The sequence below is a fragment of the Heterocephalus glaber genome, unplaced genomic scaffold, assembly GCF_053883595.1.
Source record: "Heterocephalus glaber isolate CG9 unplaced genomic scaffold, H.glaber_assembly_v1.0 deba00000738, whole genome shotgun sequence".
Lineage (NCBI taxonomy): Eukaryota > Metazoa > Chordata > Mammalia > Rodentia > Bathyergidae > Heterocephalus > Heterocephalus glaber.
Window position 1 is genome coordinate 12,961,266 of NW_028258161.1, and position 22,536 is coordinate 12,983,801.

Sequence of the window (22,536 nt, forward strand, 5' to 3'; positions counted from 1 at the left end):
GTTGGTCCACTAGAGGAATTCTGTTGGTCGTTTTGTTACCAATTTCTGCCCGCCGACTGGGTTCTTTTACCCTCTTGGAGATATGGGACCAATAACAAACTCCAGTGCAGATTGAACAGCAAAGAACAGAAGAAAAGTGGGAAATAAACTGATAAACGAATTTCTTGACCTGTTGAGGGTGGGGAGGTTATAGGATAAAAGAAAAAGGGGAGGAATAAACTGAAAAGGGGAGGAATATTCATGTCTCTCCTGGGAAAGGGTGAGGTTTTCCCCAAATTCAAGCGCCACCCCTTTTCAGTTCTTTTATTGTCCTTTTTGGGTGTCATGGCAACCATCAATCATCATGGTGATAGGGGTGTCATTTAGGTGTAGGCGGAATTGTGATGAAGGTCGAGGTTGGCTGGCGCTCACTTGGACTGGTTCAGCTCCACCACCTCGGCCGGCAGTTGTCCTGTTTTCAAAGATGAACAAGATAGGGCGAGGTAGACATTCGGCAGGTCAGGTATGCAACACAAGATGAGGGCGGGTTAACAGTTTCTGCCCAGCAGTCGGAGGGAGATGGCCAGGTGAAGGCAGGTGGACAGGGAGGGAAGAGGCAGTGTGTTGGTTCTCTCCCAGGACGACATTCACTGGCCAGAGCAGTTTAGAAAATGAGGCAGCAGAGAGCAGGGCTGAATTTGTCGCTGGAGGGAATGTGAAAGAAGTGAGTGCTGAGGCAAGACAGGAATGAGGTGGGTGGAAGGAGGGAACCAAATGAGAGATGAGAATGAAGCAAGCCGTTGCCTGGCTCCAGGGTACAAGATGAGCTTTAATGAGGAACTCAGCCACGTTTCCTATCTTCCTTTCCTCTCTGGCCATTCCTTCTTAGTGCCCCTTAGGACTCTGATTTGTTTCGTGAAATCCTGATGCTGCCTGGAGCTCTGTTCTGTGCCCTTTTCCCCAGCTGCACACCCTCCCCGGGCAGCAGTGCACCCCCACAGCTGCTGCCGCCATCACACACAGATGCTGCATGGCCTGCTGGCTCGGCTCTCCCTTGGGATCTTGGGTCCCACCTGATCTAGACATTGGCAGAAGTTGTAGCTGCAGGAGGAGTCTTGAGGGAGACACTCCCTTCCGCTGTGGTTCTCTGGTTTTCTTCATAGACAAATGCAGGTTCCCTAGTTCAGTTGTGGGCTGTTTGAGAATGAGGGCTTTGTTGACTTTTACTTTCCTGATTTGCCATGTGCAATGCCATCAGACACTGGCTGCATTGACCATGTAGTAGTTTCTCCACCAGTACCATTTAGGGGCTAGAGGGGGCGCTCTTCCTTCTACACAGGCATCTTTATTTTTAAGGACACAGCCCCCTTCAACCATGTACAGTTGCTGGTCACCAGGTCCTCACCAGCTCCATGGCTGTGTCAGTTCTCCTTCCCATTACTCTCTTGGCAGTGGCTGGCACTGTTTCCAGTTCCCCCATCTTGAAGCTTTATCTTCTTGTGGCCTCCATAATGAACACCCTCTGATTGTTCCTCTGTCCAACGAGCCATTTCTTTTGTCTCCTACACATAGTTCTCCCCCCAAACTCCATCCTACAGGGCAGCATGAGGTAGTGGAAAGAATGCAGGTTTTGGAGCCAGAGGGACTGTGCTTGATTTTGGACTGCATCATTTATTACCTCTCAAGCCTCAATTTTCTCCACTGTAAAGTACAGATAATTGTGAGCTTGGAAGGAATTGTAGGTAAAGGGCCTGATACAAAGCAATTCCTAAATGCATGGCTGTTATAGGTGTTCTCGAGTGACTCTGCCAAGTGTCACACAAAGCCCCGTTGCCTTCTGAATCCCCAGGGTAGAGCAGTGCCAGCTCTGCTTCTCCATCCCTGACTGCTCTCCTACATCTGCTCCTTGTCTCCATATATCTGCTAAGTGCTTCCACTTTTTTTCTTAAATTCTTTTACTGGTACATTTTAGGTATACAATACATTTACATTTATCATTGGGTGCTTGTACCTGTATATGATGCATCTTGGTTCTTATTTTTTCCCCATTCCCTGTGCGCCCTTCCCCCCTTCACCCCTCCTTATTTACATAGATTTCATTTCCATTTTTTTTCTTTTCTCATAATTTTTCCTTTCCCTTCTTTCCTTTCCTCTTCCTCTCCCACTTCCCCTACCTCTTTGGACCTTTTCCTATTTCAAATTATCAATTATTTGTTTTAATCATTTTAATCCTTATTTACACTCTCAGTTTCTCACACTAGAGAAACTATTCGGTATTTGCATGTGTGTGTCTTATTTATTTCACTTAAGAGGATGGCCTCAATATGCATCCATTTAGCTATAAATGTCTCTAGTTTCTCGTTCTTTATGGCTGAGTAGTACTCCACATCTTCTAGTAAAGAGTAGTAAACCACATCTTCTTTACCCAGTTTCCAGTTGATGGGCACTTGGGCTGTTTCCAAGCTTTAACCATTACAAACTGTGCTGCTATGAACATGGGTGCACATATATCGCTGTGGTATGATAGTGTTTCCACTTTTGATGTCTTGCCATGACCCCAGCAATGGCCTATACAAACGAACATTGTCATCTTTCTATCTCTAAACTGTCTCCTGCCGGCATTTCCATGCTGCTATTCCCCAGACGCTCCTGCTTGAGAAGCTTGAAAGAGTCTTGAATCCAGCCATCTCCTTGGCGCTTTGGAAGTGATGATGATTATTGGTAGAATACTTCCATATGCCTTTCCCACTTACTCAACATTACTCTGAAGGAGGCTGTCATGGAAACGAGGCCTGGCAGGGCAAAATAATGGCCTGAGAAAACAGTAGAACACACCTCTGATTCCAATCCCAGGAATGTCCTGTGTTTTGAATATCTCCTCTTCAAGTGATAGGCTGGTGCCAAGTCACGCTAACTTGAGATGCTGAAGCCTCTCCATCTTGAAAACAAGCTGCCAAACCTTTCCCAATGTGTCCCTCAGCCTCTAGGCTTCTCTCATCTCTCTTTCACTGACACACTGCTTGTAAAACTTGCAGACACCTGCCAATCTTCACCTCTGTCCTCTTGATTCCTCAGGCACTACAGTGTCCTTCTCACCCCATCCCTGGACTGGCCTTCACCAAGGTCATTAGATCACAAGGATACTTTGTAGCCCTTGTCATTTATGAGCCCTATTTAACCCCATTGATAGACCCCTCTACTTTACAACCCTCTTTCCACTAGCGTCTCTTCTGGATTTCCTTTTACCCACGGCAATCTGCCCGAGTGCCGTTTGCTCAAAGTGTCACTTGAATGCCAACCATCCTCAAGGTTTTGTTCTATGGCATTGTTTCTTTTCACATGATATATTCTCTGTGGTTACCTCAATTATTCCTGGGGCTTCAGTTACCACTAACAGTGTTGGTGATTTTTAAATAGCCCCCCCGCCCCAACACCAGATATTCTCCTTGGCTTAAAATCTTCATATCCTGAAGATTCTGACTTCATTCACCACTTACCAGTAGGGTGACTGTGACGGTTGACTTTGTGTATCAGTTTGATTGGGACACAGAGTGTCCAGATGTTTGTTCAAAGGTTATTCTGGGTCTGTATGCAAGAGTATTTCTGGATGAGAGTAGCATCCATCACCCAAAATGCACATTGACAGCTAGCTGGGAAGGGATCAACTCCAGAACTTAGAATTCTACTCTAGAATTTTCTCTGGAGAATATTCTTGAAACAAACTATTTTATGGGGGTGAAAGGCACACAGGTAATGGGGGAAAAAATAAGAACTAAGATACATCATGTTCAGGTACAAACACCCAATGATAAGTGTAAATGTATTGTATACCTAAAATGTACCAATTAATATATAAATAAAAAAATAAATAAAAAATAAATAAAATATATACTCACATGTATAAAAAAAAGAAACAAACTATTTTAGTACATGTGCCCTAAATCAGAGTTAGACTGTGTTGGGGTGCTTGTGACTTATTGCGGGAGTGCTCTTGGAGGACAGGGAGTAGGAGAAGCAGGATGGGGCAGGGAAGGACCTACGCAGGCGGTGAGCTCCGTGAGCGTCAGACTCAGGTTGAGCTCCTGTCAGCCGTGGGGCATCACAGCATTGGCTCCAGCTTGAAGCACAGGAGCCAGCCTTTTGTAGCCTCCTGTCAACTGTTTACTAGTTGCAGTTTTTGAGTGGGGTGAGGGTGTAGCCTTCTGCCTGCCAGTTCCTGGCTCCTAGTGGCCAAGGGCAGTGCTCTGGTGGCTGGTAGATGGGTGTTGTGGCCTGTTTAGTGATCTGGGCAGGACACCGCCAATACTTAGATCATTTCAGCAAATCACACCTCAGTCTACCAGTTGCTGATGTTAGGAACCTGGTAATTGCTTTTGTCACCTCCCTCTCCTGTAAAATCTCTGAATTATTCTATTTACTGTTTACTCTCTTTGTGGTCATTATCCACATTGATGTCACCACCCTCTCTCTATTTTCTGTGTTGCTGCAATAGCTCCCAACTAACTTACTGGTTTATTAGCCACAAGACAAAGCATTCTCTCTAAAATGCTGATCTTTTCACATTACTTTATTAAGACTTCGGGGGCTCATACGTTCCAATTGTCCATTTTCAAATTGTTTTAGATGGCTTAAATGGTCCTGCATAACCACGGGCAGGGTCACCTCACTCACCATGCCTGGTCACCTCTCACCACTCATAGCTTCAAATAGCTGGCACGAGGGGACTTCCTTTAACTACTTGAATATGTTAAACCGTCTCTGGACGCCTTCATTTCTTTACAAAGTGGGATCATAAATATAATGAATGCTGCGGCCAAGTGCCATCCAAGCTCGTGAAAACATGAGGTGTTTCCTCATCCAGCCTACTCACCAGATCTGGCATTGTGTGACTTCTGCCCTTCCCCAGAGCCAAAATAACCATGAAAGGTAAATATTTTAAATCAGTTCAAGACATCAAGGGAGCTGTGACAGCAGAACTAAAGACATTGAAAAGAAAGGGCCAAGAATGATGGGATACATGTGTGTGTGGTACTTTGAGGGGAATTAATGGTCATGTGTCTTTACTGGAATAAATTTTTAAAAAATTAAATGCACACTGTATTTTTCAATCACACTTTTATGGCTTTGCATGTATTTTTCCTCTGCCTGCAATACCATAACCACCTCTTCCCTGATGACTTCATCTTCACCTTCATCTCTAAGTATCTGCCTGGTCATCACTGCCCCTGCGAAGCCCTCTTTCTTTCAGTGTCTAGACTCCATACTGTCTCATACCCCCCATCTCACTGATGACCTGATGCTGTATTTGTCTGTTTAGTCGCTTATGTCCTCTCACTGCTACTTCTCTACTTCCTTCTCTTTTTGCCTCCTTCCTTCTCCCTTCTCATCCTTCTTCCCATTTCCCATATATTTTAAGACAAACTTCCTTCCATCTTCTCTTCTCTAGCAGTGGGTGGGGATGCATCTGATTTCTACTCTTCAATCTCCACTGCTGCTTAACCTAAATTCTAAGTCTTATGGACAGTGGTTATATTACATATTGCTATATTACCAATGGTACCCATGGTACCAATAGAGCTCAGTGGGTGTTTTTCTATGAACAAATAAATGCACGAAAATATCTCATCTCTCTATTTCTTTGCTTCTCTAGATCCCAGCACCTGCAACTGTGCCTTACGTATAGTAAATGATTAATATTGATTGATTGAGTGATTGTTTTGAGGTCCTGGAGCTTTAACCCAGGGCCTTACACATGCTAGGCAAGTGATCTACCATGGAGCCACACTTACAGCTTCAGTAAATATTTACTAAATTCTGTACCTAATGAACTTAGGTTTTTTTGTGTTTTTTTGGTTGTTTCTTTTTCCATTGATGTGATTCCTTTCTTCCTTTTCAGGTCCAGAGTTACGTAGTGGAGAATGTCACTGGCAAATATCAGATGAGGAATCTCCCAAGTTCTCATTTCCCCCCCAGAAATATCATGAAAAACTAAACTAAACTCATCAGCGGTCAAAAACCAACTTTGTAGAAACTCTGGGAAACAGCCAGAGATTTACAGCAAGAACCAAATGTGCAATCAAGGAAAAAGCTGTCTTCCAAATGGAATGAAAGTTGTTGAATTTTTGCTCTTCTTGGCTCCATCTCCCTTTCCCTCAGAGTACTGGTGTGGAGCAGACAGCATAGAGTTCCCAAGTACCCACCTTAACTGAGGGAAGCTAAGCAGCCCTACTTGGAAATCATTGTGTACATCTGTGCTAAGCTGTCTGGGGGACACCTGAAATATTGATGTAAAGCAGTAGCCTCTGTTCTGTGTAACTCACTATGTAGATGGGAAGATCAGCAGACACTACTGGTAAAAGCCACAAGGCAACCACAAGCCAGAGATATCTGGGGAGAGAGATTCCAGGTGGAGACATACAATAGACCATCTAAGATCTGAAGAGAAGCTGAGGTTAGACCCTAGGAAATTAGGTCATTTAAAACTAGTCATGTATACCTGGGAAGTTGGAAACTCAGGCAAGATGGATGTTTAGAACAATTCTGAGAATACCTTAAGCCATCAGTCTTGGGCTGAGCCCAAGACTCAAAGAAAGTCTGTGTAGTTGTGTGCCTCCAGCACAGAGCCAGCCTACAAAAACTAAGAGAGATGGATGGTCCCTCCTTTTGGTTTTATATTTTGGATGCTGTATGTTTGTTGGTTTTGCCCCTTGCCATTTGGGAATCTAATGAATAGCATGAAAAGGCATAGTCTTTGCAAAAATGGTCTGGAAAAGTTTCAAAACAAATGTTTAACTATAACCTTCAACAACAACAAAGAGTAAGAAAGAAAGAGACAAAAGAGAAAACTAGAAAATTTTAACAAATTTTATTTTCAGAGTACTGCATTGAAATAATCAAATACCCAATTAAAAAATCACAAGGCATTCAAAGAAGCAGGACCATATGGTTCATTCAAAGGAATATTAAATGATGGAAGCTGTCCTTGAAGAAACCTTGACATCAGAATCACTATACAACCACTCTAAAACTATAGTCTTAATATGCTTAAAGAGCTAAAAGAAAACATAGGCAAAGAACTAAATTAAATCAGGAAAAATAATATATGAACACAATGAAACTATCAATAAAGATATTGTTGATCTTTACAAAAATTACAAAAATAGAATCAAACAAATTCTGGAGTTGAAAAGTGCAATGACTAAAATGAAAATTCACCAGAAGACTGCAACAAGAGAGTAAAGAAGGCAGAAGAAAGAATAGTAAACCAGAAGATTAGATAAACCAAAGTGTTGAATCTAAGAAATAGGACAAAAATGAAAAGTAAACAGCATAAGAAACTTTTGGAACATCATTTAATGGACCAATTTATGCATTAAGGAACTTACAAAAGATAAAAGTAATGGTCCAAGAATTATTTGGAAAAATAATGGTTTAACACTTTTCAAATGTGAAGAAAGACATGAGTCTTCAAATCCAAAAACTTTAAGAAGGATCACCCAAGAGACTCATATGAAGACCCATTGTGAGCAAGTGTCAAAAGAAAAAGACAAAAAGAATCTCAAAAGTAGCAAGGGAAAAATAACTTGTCACATATATGGGATCTTCAGTCAAATTATCAACTGATTTTTCATAAGAAGCCATGGAGGGCAAAATGTAATTCTATGGTATTTATTAAATGGTCAAAGAAGAAAACTGTCAAATGAGAATTCTAAATCTGGCAAAGCATAGAAGAAAATAATTCTGTCTACATAACCAGGTTAATTGTACTGAAGCAGGGCTTTGAAAATATTGTTATCCTATTTATGATGTTTCAATGGTTCTCCATTGCCTACAAGGTAAAATCTAAGTTCTTTCCAATTCCTAATCTGATTTCAATTTACTTTTCCAGCACCACCTTGCACTGTAGCCAGATAATTCCAACAGATACCTCCATGTACCTTTCATACTCCCCCTTGCCTACCTTAATCATAATATAGCTTCCCAGAGCAATATTGTACTCTATTTCTTTTAGGATGTGCTCTTGAATCTTCCTACTGTTGATAAGTCATTTCTTCCCTTGTGCAGCAAAATGGCGGTCTGTCTGTGTCCCTGTGGTTTGGCCAAGGCCTTCATCCACCTCAGCCACTCACCTTTATCTGAAACAGTGGATTCTGAGCAAGGCTGAGGAAAGGCAAACTTTGATGCTTAGCCACCTGATGCTTTACTATGAGCTCTAACTGGGTAATATTTCTTCTCACTGGACTCTGACTCTTTTTACTAAAGTGGTCTTTCCTCAAAATACTATAGAAGTATTTTTGTGAACTGTGCTCAAAGACAGATTCTAAACCCAATATTTTGGAAAAACTTTAGGGTGGCCTCCATAGTGCCTGATTGCTGTAATCTGACGTTGAGTAGTTCTTTCATCTTGGGCCAAATTGGCCCTGTGACTTGCTTCTGTCAATGGATTATGCCAAAGGTAATGAGAAGTCACTGTCATGATTAGGTTACATTATGTAAGGGTCTCTGTAGGCCCTCTTTACTGTCCAGGCACCTTCCATGAAGGTGCCAGTGGTCACAGAAAAGGGAAAGGTGTGTTTATGGCTCTATACCTCCTGTTTGTCATCAGGAATGGAGAATCAGTGTCCTCCGTTCACACCCACAAATGCACTCAATGATGCTAGGTGAGGCTAGGAACCCTTCTTAAGGACTTAGTGAAAGACACAAGCATGTTGGAGAAGCCCACATGTCAACATACTGTGAGCATTTCTGGGACACACAGGTGACTTATAGCCTGCAAAAAGCTGAGGCCACTGGTCACAAAAAAATGATTCTGTCAGCTACCCGAATGAGCCTGGAAGCAGATTCTTCACCAGGTGAGCCTCCAGGAGAGAATGTAGCTCAGCCAACCCCTTGGTTGCAAACTTGTGATTCTCTGAACAGACAGCTCAGATCCCTGACCCACAGAAATTGTGAGACAATAAATACATCTTATTTTAAGTCATTAAGTTATGCATCATAGAACACTAGGAAGACTGAGTTCAGCACATAGCTGGGAATGGAATATCCTTAAGGGACATCACTGTACTACTCAGCCTTGACCTTGGATCCCAGACCCCTGAGAAGCTGGGTCGCAATGGGCCATATTTGTGTGGCATTTGTTTTCTTGTTGTCAGTTGACCTATTTAAAATTCCAGTGTGTGAACACATAGAAAGGCAAAATATCTGGATGTATGGAGCCTGCAGTGGCAGGTACCCTGCACGGTGGGATTTGTTTTGAAGTTCAGATTTGGTCCTGTCTTCACACCCACAAACATACCCAGGCCCCAGATTCCCGGTCGGATCTCTAGAGGTGATGCTATTAAGGCACAGTCTCCCAGAGTAGAGACCAGTAACCTGGACTACCTGGGGGAGAAGGCAGGTGAGGGCAAGAAGCCAGTCTCAACCTGGTGATAAAATCGAATACAAAATATTTCAAAGTAAAGTATCTTTAATACTTTAAAGCAACGAAAAGAAGATTCTATGGTTAGTGAATTCTTAGTCTTGGTTTTATGATTGGATGAGCACATTTTATAATTGTCATATTGTTGATATTCAAATGAAAGCTTGAATTTTTAACTTTTAAAAAGTGGACTAAGCCAAGTGTGGTGGCACATGCCATAATCCCAGAACTAGGAGAGGTTGAGGCAGGAGGATCCCAGATTTGAGTCCCACTTGGGCAAGTTAGCAAGACCTTGTCTCAAAATAAATAAAAAGGGCTTGGGTTGTAGCTCTGGGTTCAATCCCTGGTATCACCAAAAGAAAAAAAAATAGATGAAACATTAACAAAATCTTCATTATGTTACTGGGTTTTTGCTCGTGCGAGACAGTTATGGTGCAATTGTGAAGCACACACCCCCTATTTAAACAGTCACAAACATAGTGGAAGGCTGAAGTCCACTTCTCTGTCTGTCTCTCCCCCCGTGGAGCTGCTGATGGTCACAGAAGAAGAAAGAGCATATTGGAGACTCTATACCTCCTTGCTTTTCATTGGTAATGGAGGGGAATGGATTCTCCTTCCCTTCCAGCTCCCTTGAGCTGCTTGCCTTGGTGGTGTTTGACATTGATCTTTCATCCCTTGGAGAATCCCCGAAGAACAGCTGTGTAAGGATCCTAGGGCAGGGGGACCAAATTGCACAGAGTCAATCAGTCTTTCCAAACAATTTGGAAGTTTTTCTCAAAATCCAAGTCAGAAAATATTGCAATTGGAGTTATGAAGTAGGGCAAGGAGGTGTAGGCCAAGATTGTGTGTCCAACTGTTGGTACCACTTTCTTTCCTTTCTTTCACAGTTATTCAGGAAACAACAGAGACAATAGAGGGCTCCCCAAACTGTTGCTCCTGAGGAGAGAGCAGCTTTTCCCTCCAGGATAGTGTACTGATGCCGAAGTCTTTCCCTGAAAGAGGGGCCTGACCTTGGAGATAACAGGGTTAAACAGCAGCCTAGAGGTGTGTTGTGGTTCAGATCTAACATGTTCCCCACAGTCTCATGTGGTTAGAAATGGGACTTTTGGAAGGCTATTGGATCGTGAAGGCTCTGACTTTATCAGTGGATTCACTCATGATGGATTCATAATTTTATGGCATCATTGGAAGGTGATGGAAACTGAGGAAGTGGGACCAAGTGGGAGGGAAAGGGTGGTGAGGTATGGCCTCGGGACTATATCGTTTTCTTGGCCTCTCCTTTCTGGCTCTTCCCTGTGCTCTCTGCTTCCCAGCCACCATGAGGTGAGCAGCTTTGCTCCGCCACGCCCTTCCGCCACTATGTTTCCACCTCCCCACAAGCCCAGAAGCGATGGAGCCAGTGACCTTGGACTGAAACCCCTGAAGCCATGTGACAAAAGAAATCTTTCCTCCTTTAAGTTGTCTTTTTCAGATATCCCGCTCAGAGTGAAAGCTGACTAGCACAGGGCTTAACACAGAGGAGCTGAAACCCCATCTTTGCCAAAACATCAGGCTGCCTTTCTTTCTGGAAAGACTTACCTCAGAAGGTAAGGTACTGAACTGCTTATAATACACTCAGCTCTGGCCCAGAGATAAAGAGAGAAAGCCATGGAGAGGGCCACAGGCCTTGAGCTGGCCACTGGTACAATCTATACAAATCCAGTAAACAGAGAGGCAGTCAAGGCCCGGACTGTTTCTCAGGCAGGGACCTCCCTGGGCCTGCACCCCTGAAATCACCAGCCCTCTGTTCCAGGGACCCTAAAGCTGAGGGTAGCACAGTGCGGCTCTGGAGCATGTACTGATGCAGAGGTCTGAAGCCTGTGTCCAGGGCCATGCTGGTCATGCCCTAGCTGTGTGCTTCTTAGGGGATCTCTTAGCAGCTCTGGGCTTCAGGCCTCTCTCTCACCTGTAGAATATGCACTGCTGCCTCCAATATTTCAAGTTCCCAGATGTGTGCCCATCTGTCCCTGGGTGTAGCATCACAGCAGAATCTCTCATGATGGGGAAGGAGTCTATTTTCCTATTTCTTTATTTCCTCGGCTGCGTGCAACAACTACTTAAACAAGGTGGATGTTTCTTTTACTCTGCTGTAAATGTCTGGGTGAAGATACTTCAGGTGGTAAGGTGGCTCTGTGATCGTCCTCAAACCAGGCTTTCTAGGCCACCCCTGGGGCTGTTCGGGGGGACGGTTCTGGGCTTCGTGGGCCAGCTGAGCTGTGACTATCACAGGCATCATGCCGTGTTCCCAGAGTAGGGGGAAAGAAGCAGGAAGCAGGAAGCACCCCTTCCTTTAACGGATCTTCTCCCGGATGTGGCTCACTTCCCAATTGATCAGCACAGCCACCTGGCCCAGAGCAGGGGGACAAATGTGGCCACAGACCCAGCTGGAGGGCTGTATCGTTTGAGGAGGGGTCAGCTTCTCCTGTGCTTTTTTTATTCTGCGTTAGTTTCTAAAATTCAAAATGCTGGGCCGGGGATTTAGCTCAGTGGTTCTGGCGCCTGCTGCACAAGTGCAAGGTCCCGAGTTTGGTCCCGGTATCAAAATGTTCTCTAACAACACGACGAGCAATGTGCCTGAGAGGGAACTGATGCTAATAATGCAGTGTGTGTTCTTTCCTGCCTTTCTTGGGGGTCATTCAGCAATACATCTTTCTGCCTCTCTGACCACTTTCAGTTATTTTTATTAAGGATGAAATCATTCTATACCTAATAATTTCCTCCTATTTGCAATACCTAATAAGCTGTTTTATATATAGTTACATGTGGCTCTAAACTGTTCTTTTTTAATAATTGCATATCTCATAGTATGGATTTCATACTATAGATGGACCCATCTGAGCAATTGAACATTCCCATATAAGTTATTTCCCCTTTTTTGACACAATAAACAATGTTTCAACAACTAGCCTCACACTTATAACCTGCAGTATTTCTCTCTGTAAGATACTAAAGTGGAACTCACGTGTGCCTGATGCAGTGGCGCACACCTGCCACCCTAGTACGCTGGGAGGCTGAAGCAGGAGGATCCCAAGTTTGGGGCCGACTTGGGCAACTTAGTGAGAAACTGTCTCAAAATAAGAAAGGGCCAGGGGTCAGTAACGGTGCTGACTTCCTACTCCCTCATCAGTCACGGAAGCAGAGGGCAGTGGCCTGGACAACACAGCCCGGGGTTGGAAGGGAGAGGGCTGAGGAGGGTGCGGGAGAGATGCGAGAGTCCCAGGACCCTGTGGGGGTGAGCACTCTGCTCAGAGAGGGAAGCAGAGCCGGTGCCTCCCCTCTGCTGCCCAAGAAGCAGATGAGAGCCCAGCGCCGGCTGCGCAGGCTGCCTTGCCTGGCACTGAGGATCAGTGGGAGGGAGAATGGACCCCGAGCCCCGGGGGGATGTAGGGGCCTGGCAGAGTGTGGGGTCCAGCAGGAGAGGGGGCAGGCCGGCCTCCCAGCCCCGCTGCAGCTGGAGGCCAGGGCTGCTGTCCCGCTGGGCTCGGCCTACCCGCTTCTCATGATGCCTGGTGCCCGCAGCAGGGTGCTGCAGCCCCTTACACCAGCCCCCACTGAGCAGGTGGCTTTCTCTGGGCAGGGACACCTCACGGCCAGCAGCCTCCCCTCTGTTCCTAGGAGCAGACGAGCAAACACACAGTAGAGCTGCCTCAGGCCCTTCAGGGGCTGAGGTCTGGGGTGTTTCTCGGCAAACAGGAAGCTCCTCCATCTGTAGGCATCTGTGAATTCGGAGAAGGAAAGCCAGTCTCTTTGGGACAGCCCGTGGGCATTCTGGGGCAGGAGCAGCCGTGGTGTCCTTTTGGACAATCAGACTGTCTGCTCCCTGAGGGGCAGGGATGGAGCTTACTTCTCAAACCCCAGCACCCATGCAGGGCCTGGCTAACAGAATGCTCTAGATGAACACTGGGCAAACACAGACTGTGGGCTCACAGATGGACTGCGGGCCAGGGGTGGCTGCTCAGACACACAAGTACATCGTTTCTGTCATTGTTTTTGTGATGCTGGGGATCAAACCCAGGACCCAGAGCATGCTGGGCAAGCGCTTTGCCACTGAGCTACACCCTCAGCCCCGTTTAAAGGACCCGGGTGTTGCACAGTTCAAATGGGGGGGTGCGACTCACAATCACCGATTCAGCCCCTGGGGAGGGCTTTTCTTGCCCCTTGACTTCCCAGGGCTAGCCGGGACCACCGAGGAAGCTGAGGTTGTGCAAGAGACAGGGCAGATGAGCTCCCAGAAGGCCCTGTGAGCTCTGAGGCAGTGGGCTGCGAGCTCTGAGATGCTCTCGGGCTCTTTTTTTCTGCCATGCCTGCTCTGCTCTGGTGATTGAAATCCACTGACCCTAGCAACAGTCACCAAGATCAACAAACAGCCACGGAGGCCTGGAGCACAGTTCACCTTCTTTGGAGGACGCCCCTGGGGAGACATGCTGACCCCCGCAGCACGGTCCCAGAGGGGGCGGGCACGTGGAGGTGGGGCCCTCAAAGGATACTTGGGATGGCTGCACCCCAATGAGATGAGCAAGGCCATTTGTTATCTGTAATGAAATTGAGCTAATTTCATTCTGTGATACAGAGCCAGAGAATCAGGGTTCTCAAAAAAAAATGTTATTATCTTATATAATTTTGTGTAAATGTCATCATGGTGCAGCTGGAATGGGAAGAAAGGACATTTCTGAGATGTTCCTGGTCCCCTAAATGGATTGTGTTTTGATCCTTCAGCATTAAAGTCAATCGAATGCCAAGGCCTCTGGGAGCTGATGTGGATGAAATGCTACATTTATGTAATCATTCCGCAGACGGACAGGAAAGAGCTTTTTCTAGATAAACTGAGTGAGGCGGCTGAGGGATCAGAGTAGCACCAGCCTCCGGGGGCCCGACGGTCTCTACACAAACCAGACACAGCCGTTCGTCTCCCTAGGTGTGCCCCGGAGGGGAGACGTCAGAGACAGATGGAGAAAACACCCAGGCGGGCAATTTCGCCTTTTAGCCACCATCCACCAGTGGCTCTGTGAAGTCAGACAGTCCCCAGGGATCGGGGAAAAGCCAGCGAACAGAACCCTAACCCCAAACAGGCAAAACAAAGGAAAATGACCTCACGGCTCTTTTCAGGATGGAGATTTGAGACACAGATCGAACCTGGGACACTCGCTACAAGAGGTCCAAATCTGGACGAACCGAGTCCGTGATTTCCAGTAAGTTAGGAGGTCAGAGAGCCCTAAAAGCTAAAGGGCAGACAGACAGTCTCTGCAGGGTTCGGAGGGCTCTCTGCGCCTCATCGCCCGCTGCCCCAGTCCCGGGCATGGACACGGGCAGCGCCCCGCCTTGCCGCCTTCCCTTGCTGACCCTCGCCTCAGCCTTGACCCTCAGCTCTCTCACGGCACCCAGCACTGCCTGACTTCTGTCCTGACTGAGGAGTCACCGTCAGAAGGGCTGGGGCATTGCCAAAAGGCCAGGACTGGGCTCCGCAGGGCTCCCCACTGCTGACCGTTGCCTCCCCAGTGCCTCCCTGTCTCCGTCTCTCTGCCCACCAGCTCTCCACTGCAGCAAGGAGCCAGCGCCCGCCAAGGTTCTCTGCAGTGGTCTTGCCGTGAGATGAAATAGCCACCCGTCCAGCAAGTGCTGTCATGTAAGCAGAGATCGGCCTTCACGAGGCACAGCCAGCCACATGTCTGTTTCTGGCCTTGCTGCTGATTGCAGGAATGACCCATCATGGATTCAGAGCCCAGCTGCTGGACCGAGGACTGACCCCACATGCCATGTGCGGTGTTTTGAATTTCTGTATAGTATGCATCCCCTCGGTACTGGCGTGGCTTGTGTACTGGGAGGTGACTTGTTCTGCCAGCTCCCTCCCCACCACGCTGAACCTCGAGGAGGCTCAGCCTCCTCCTTCTCTGCCAAGCCACCAAACTACTGGCTCCTCTGAGTCTTGGTTCACAAAAACACGCACTGTAGGACTGGCAGGAACGTCAGAAAGTGGACTTCATTCCTGTCGCGCTTCATGGTCACTGTCATACACATTTTCTCACTTCATCATAAAGATCGCTGTCCACCCCGCCGGAACTCTGGCTGAGGATGCCGAGGCGTGCAGGCTTACGTGACTTGCTGAGGTTCACGTCTGACACTACTCCATATCCTCCCTGGGGGTTCAAGCCCTGGGGGCTCCTCATCCTCCTGCTCCTTGGACAGCCCTGGCCTCTGACTTCCTCCGGTTTCCGGCACCAAGCGACCTTCGGGCGGCCTTGGCCATCTACGTGCCTTGAAGCTTCGTGGCTGGAACAGGGTCTGGAATGTGGGCAGCAGTAGTCGGTTCTCCTGAGACCTGTCCTGGCTGGAGAGTCGGTCCTGAGGTCTTCGCTTCAATGCCCACGGGAGCCCCAGGCGGCTTGGGCTCAGCACAGATCTTCTAAAGCCCTCCTTGGTCCCCCGTTATCCACAGCAAGCTGAAAACCCATTGCAGCACAAGTGAAGCCCCTGTGGCTGGTGGCTTCGTGGTGACTCCATCCCCAGCAATTCTTCTGGCCTTGCACCAAAGGCCCAGAAACCCAGGCTCTCAGAACCCTCACACAGAGAGACTCTGGAACTATGCCCTTAGGACACGGGCTCCCACCTCAAACATTTTACAAACCTGAGGATGAAGTGCCCAGGACCGTGCTGCTGTAGGAATCTTCAAGGGCACAAGGACATCTCTTAGGCCACTCTATTGTGAGTGTTCACAAGCCCAAGATCAAGGGAAGGTTACTTGTTGCTCCAGGCTAGATCACGACGGAGCCCCTGCTACATTTGGTCCAGACTTAGTTTAACCTTACAGGCTCATCTCAGCCATGCCTCTGCCTTCCCCGAGGCAACCCATAAACCACTGTAGGTGGAGGAGCGTCCGGCTTATTTGTAAAGCAATATTCAGTTCAGAGGCCCTTTCATGTTGGACGCAGATGAAAGACCCTGGTCTGTGGCGCTGTTTCCCGACACTGTTGGGAACTGGCGGTCCCGTGGAGGAGACAGGATTAGGTGCAGCCTGGGTGTGTTAAGTTTCTGGAGGGCACAGGACGGGTGCTAAGTGAGCTGGGTCTGGGAGAGGAAGAAGCAAACGAGGGATGCGGAGGCTCTGGAGGGAAGGAGGAAGTGGTGGTTGGGGTGTTGTAGGCCAGGGGAGGAGGACTCTGGCTGGAGGCTGCAGAACCCAAGGAAAAGCAGCAAGAGGACCCAGTGGAGCTTAAGGCGTGGTGGGAGGGCCTGTGCCTCATCTGAGGGCCTGGAGGAACTCGAACTCAGCCCACGCCAGGCAGTGGCGGCTCTGAGCTCTGACCCGAGGACACCAGTGATGATCTTGCTTCAGAATTTGCAGAGCGCTGAACCACAACCAAAGGAGAGAAGACGGCAGGTCTGCTCCACCGTGTCCCCAAGCCCAGGATTAGTTTTTAATTTTTTTTTTTGGTACTGGGGATCAAACTCAGGTCCTTGCGCTTACGGAGCAGGCAGCAGAACCACTGAGGTAAATTCCTGGGCCTAATTATTTTTAAATTTTGAGACAGATTCTCTGTAAGTTGCTCAGGCTAGCCTCAAACCAACAATCCTCCCGCTTCAGCCTCCCAAAGGCATAGACCACTGTGCTGATTCTTACTCTTCATATTTTTCCTAGTCATTTTGACTTTCCATCTGTAAAGTGCCTATTCATATTCTTTTCCAAACTTGGCTATAGGTTTTTCTAGTTTTCCTTTTTGGTTTTCTTCCTCTCTTTCTTTTCTTTTGCATATTCATTTTGGATATTTATCAGTTTTAGATATAGAAAATACATTCTACTCTTCATCAATTAACACTTGTTATAATGTCATATATGATAACAAAATCTGTAATTTTATGCTGCCAAATATATTCTTTTACCTTTATTCTTCCAGGGCGTTCTTTGAAGACCTTCTTTTCTGCCTCTGAGTCATAAAGGTAAGTATACATTTTCTTCTACTAGCTTTATAGAAGTTCCCCCTAAATATGACATACTCTATCCCTGTGATCAATTTTTATACATTAATATAAAAAGAAAGCTAGTTTTATTTTTCCATATGGTGCATCAGTTTTTCTCACCACTGCATACTAAGCAATCTGTCCTTCTCCCATTAGCATGTGATGCCTATGTTAACATACATCAGATTTACATACACACACATGAACATATACATCTTCAGTATTTTCAGTGGTTGTGTCCTAAACCATCACCACAAACACTGAATCAGTGATCAGGCAACCGCTGCTCCTTGGAAGGAAACGAAAGGTTGACATTTTTTGAGCTTCTGGCTGCAATGTTTTTATCAACCAGTCAACACATAACCTTGTTCCATGTGTGCTTCTATTTAAAGCCATTTTATTTACTATATGTTTCTTGCAAATAGTTAATTTCATGGTGTTCAAATGAGTTAGGGCACAATTTGTGTCATATGGGGTTATTTGGCCAAATCTGTGCCAAGCAAACCAGCCCTGGTAGTGTTGAAAAGCTGCTGCTCCCCATAACCCTTTGCCTGCATAACACTTAAAGGGCATTTAAAAAATTCTGCTGCAGTCTCCTGATCTCCAGAACCCGGCTCACCTGCACGAGTAGCATCTGTCCTGCTGTCACCTTCTGAAGCGTGTACTGCTGCCAGCCCGGCCAGAGCACCTGACATCCGCCCGACCCTCCCCACCTTGGTGGTGACCCTGAGTTTCTCTGCCTTCTGCCTTCCCCAGGATGATGTCTGCTATGCGTTTATCATCAGTCGTCATCTTGTGATCCACAAACTTATTTCTTTCCACCTGTTCCATGGCTTCTTCATGCGCTCTGGATGTCATTTTGGCCTTTTGCAGAGCAGCTGCAAGCTGAGATTGGCCAGCTTCTCCTTCCGGTCTGGGGATGTATTGGGTCGTTGATTCATTAACACCAAACTGGGCTCAGCCGCACTGTCACTCATGCCCACTCCAGCTTCTCTGACACGCGTACCTTAGGGTGCATCACTGCCCTCCTGCTTAGGAGCTCTAGCAGCCACCAGCACTGAAGCATCCAGGTCACTTTCAACAGAAAAATCATTAAAATGCACATGCACGTGAAAAACATGGCACTGAATAAGTAGACCGAGAAAAGGACGCTTGCTTTACAGCACTGAGCTGAAACAAGAAGGCTGTGTGGTTGCGTTCAGCCTCCTCGGGACCATGTGTGGCAAGTGTCTGACAATGACCGCCGACAGCGTGCCTACTGACTCTGGTGTTACAGTAGACTTTAGCAAGTAGGTAAATTCACAAATACAGAATCCACCAGCAGCAATGATGAACTATACGAATTTGCTTCCGAACGCTCATTTCTCTTTCTTTGTCTCTTGGGATGTTTCTGCCTCACGACCACATTTTATTACTGTAGTTTTGAATTGTGTGACTATTCAAGAGAATGGATGTCTCCCCGGTTTGCTTTCGTTTTCAAAATTGATTTTCCTATTTTGTGCACTTTTATTTTTCTATGAATATGTAATGATACAGTTTTTGAACCCTCAAATAATCCAGCTGGAATCATGCGAGGCATTGATTCAATTTACAGATTAATTAGGAAATGAGTGACTTTAGAAGGTTAAGTTATCCATTGATGAGCATGGTATATCTCAATATTTATTCAGATTTTCTTTTGTATCAACTAAAACTATCTACATTTTTTCTTTTACATTATTTATTAGGAATATTCTTAGGTACATACATGGCAGTGTTTTATAATAGTTGTGACAATATCTTATTTTCTATTATATTTTCAGGTTGGTTATCAGAGGTGAAGAACAATACTATTCATTTTTATGAGTTGATATTTTATCTTGCAATACTGAGGAAAGCTCATTAGTTATAATGGTTCATCTAATGGTCCTGCTGTATTTTAAGAGCTTATTTTCTATAGCAGTTTTAGGTTTACAGAAAAATCAGGGGGAAGTTTCAGAGAAATTCCATAAATCTGTTGCTACACACATGCACAGTCTTCTCATTATCCACATCCGGTGCCAAAGTGGTTCATGTTTTCAATTATTGAGCCTACACTGGCACATCATTGTTATTCAAAGTGCATAGTTTACATTAGGATTCATTCTGGGTGTTGCGTATTCTATGGGACTAGACAGATGTGTAATAATATATATCCAACATTACCCTATCATACAGAGTATTTCTACTCGCCCACCAAATATTCTGTGCTCTGCCAATTCATCTCTTCCTCCTCAGAACGCTGGAAACCACTGAGTTTTTTACTCTCTCCATAGTGAACTTGGGACCTTTTGCTTGCGAGGCAGGCGGCGATACCACTGAGCTAAATCCCCAGCCCACCATAGTTTTGTCTTTTCCAGAATGTTGTATGGTTGGAATCATACAGGCTGTAGATTGACTTCTTTTAGTTAGTGATATGTACTTACCTTTCCTTTATGTCTTTTTGTAGTTTGAAAAAAAGCCTGGCCTGCTTGGATTATTTCCTTCTGATTCAATTTTGGTATGTTCTATGTATCTAGAAATTGATCCATTTTTTTCTAGGTTATCCAAATTATTGGCCTATAATTGTTCATAGCAATTTCTCATTAGTCTTTGTACTTTGTGGCAGTGGTTGTAATGTCTTTTTTCATTTCTGATTTTTTGTTTTGCATCTAGTATAGATTTTTGCTTCTTGGCCACCATGAGGCTTATATGAAACATCTTGTACAATTTATAATATGCACCCTTGATACTATATGTTACTTATCATTATTGCAGTTTTGTCTTTTCACCCTAGTAGTAGGGATAAAAGAGCTCTATGTGTGACCATCACAGACCCAGACTATTCTGAATATGCTTCTGTTTTACTTGTACCATTGAGTTTCGTGTCTTTTTGTGTTTTAACGTATTAGTTGGTGGCCTTTATTTTAGTTAATGAGCTCCTTTCAGCAATTCCTTTAAGGACTATCTAGGGATGGTGAATTCCCTCAGCTTTTTATCTGTGTGTGGAAAATTTATTTCTTCCTTATTCCTGGTTGGCAGCCCTTCCCTTCCTTTGAATGTATCACCCTACTCTCTCCTTGTCTGGAAGATTTCTGCTGGGACATCCATTGATGTTTGTGTCAAGACTACACTGCATGTGATGTTTTTTATCTTTTCCTGCTCTCAGAGGTTTTTTTGTTCCTGATTCTCGATAGTGTGAGTGTCTTGTGTCCTGGTGGGTTCCTGTTTAGACTGAATTTTATAGATGATCTCTGCACTTCCTATACCTCACTGTTGGCATCTTTTCCCAGATTGGGGAAGTTTTCAGCCATTATTTTTAAAAATACGCTTTCTAGCCTCATTTCCCTTTCCAAAATTACTATTATGCAAAGGTTATGTTTCTTGATGATGTCACATAATTTGCATAGGCTTTCTTCAATCCTTTTTAGTTTTTTTTCTTCTTGCTGTGATTGGAAAATTTCATGTTCGATCTTCAGGCTCACCTCAGCCTGATCGTTCAGCTTAACTGATCCTGCTACACTTTCTATTGCATTTAGAAAATTTCATCATTGTTTTTCATCTTTAGTACCTGTATTTGTATATTTTAATTGTTTTGACTTCTTTGTCAGACTTCTAGTTTTGATCACAAGTTGTTTTCCCAATTTCACTTAAGTTTTGTCAGCATATTCTGAGCTTCTTTAACAAGATTATTTGAATTCGTTGTCACTTTGCAGTTTTCCCTTTACTTAGGGTCCATTTTTGGAGCTCTGTTAGTTTACTTGATGGTGTCATGATGTCCAGACTCTCATGTATTAGGGTCTGTTTATGTGAGGAGACAAGCCCCTCTTGCAGTTTGAACAAGAATTCTTTGGGGGGCGATCCCTTCCCTGTCTAGTCTAGCCTGCGATTCTTGATAGGGCAGCTGGTAACAACCCTGGGCAGCGGAGTGTACTCTTGGGTTCTGTTAGGGTTGGGTCTGGCTGTTCCTCAAAGCCTCATGTGTTCTGAGGTGCTGAATCTGGAGCTCGTGATGCAGGGGTTAAGGGCGTGTGATTACTAAGCCACCACACCTGAGTGACTGGTTTAGCACCGCCCTAACGCCACGGTCTGATGGGATAAAAGGGGCAGGAAGAGGCTGTTGAGCCCCCCGTTGCTTTGCTTCTTCGTGCATGCCGTGTGGTTCCTCCTCTGCAAGGCCTGTTTGCCATCCCTGCCTCGGAGCTGGCGGATTATGGACTGAAAACTTTGTGAACTGTAAGCCCAATAAACCCCTTCCCCTCTAACTTGGGTGTCAGGTATTTTGACTCAGCAATGAGAGCAAGGTAACTAACAGGTTCTCTGGGCGGTGGGATTCTGCCTTGACTCCAAGTTCAGGAGGGCGGCTGGTTGGGCTCCGCTGCCTGGCAAGACCCCTGGCTGCACTCTGCACTCAGCACTCAGCAGGGCTTCCACATGCCCACCGTGATAACCACCGATCAGATCGTCAGGGTGGACAGGTGGCAACAGGGAGTTCTGTAGCTAGACAGGGCTTCGTTTAGGTGGACGGGAGCAGCTGGCACGCCCAGAAATGCTTGTTTGACATTTGTCTCCATGTTTAGGCAGGGTTTGGGGGTGGGCTTTGAGACTCTACCCCGTACTGTTCAAACACCAATGCGGGGCAGAACTAGACCCTTCACCTCGGTGAAATTTGTTCCAGTACTTGTCTCTCCTTTGTCTGGGAGAGGGTGCCAATTGCTGTTTAAATTTCCAGGTGTGACAGATTTTGCCTCTGCTTTTGCCAAAATTTGCTACAGATGGAGCCAAGCTATGTGGGCCATGCTGAGGACTCCTTAAATCCCCAGGTGTAGTGTTAGCAGCCCTTTTGTCTGCTGAAATGCACTGTGGTGGGCACTGGGTAGAGAAGGTTAGTCCTGGATGCTGAGTAGGGACCCAAGGCCGGTAGGACTTCACTCACACCACTGTAGGAGCAAACAGCTCAGCTTTGGAGATGGGTTTGCCCTTAGCCGGCGCCTCTGACTGGGCAGAATTGGAGAATGCGCCAATACGCATGTGCTGGCTGCTGCGGGCTCCCTCCTTTCTTTCTCGCTACCTGGTCCCAGGTGTTCTGGCTGTGTTATTTCCCCCTGCGTATCTCAGGTGAGACAAGAGCGGGCTTCCTAGGAAGCATT

General features: G+C 45.9%; 2 long non-coding RNA genes across 2 annotated transcripts in view; both read left to right on the forward strand.

Annotated features, from left to right (window-relative positions):
• LOC110345249 (uncharacterized) overlaps nt 1-19,868 on the forward strand; it is a 33,105-nt gene extending 13,237 nt beyond the window's left edge. Inside the window, exons 3-5 of the long non-coding RNA XR_015449570.1 lie at nt 5,876-10,983; nt 17,326-17,368; nt 17,982-19,868. This is a non-coding gene — a long non-coding RNA (uncharacterized LOC110345249). The remainder of the gene's footprint in view (nt 1-5,875; nt 10,984-17,325; nt 17,369-17,981) is intronic.
• Nucleotides 19,869-22,536, forward strand: part of LOC147829150 (uncharacterized) — a 53,760-nt gene continuing 51,092 nt past the window's right edge. Inside the window, exon 1 of the long non-coding RNA XR_015449571.1 lies at nt 19,869-21,622. This is a non-coding gene — a long non-coding RNA (uncharacterized LOC147829150). The remainder of the gene's footprint in view (nt 21,623-22,536) is intronic.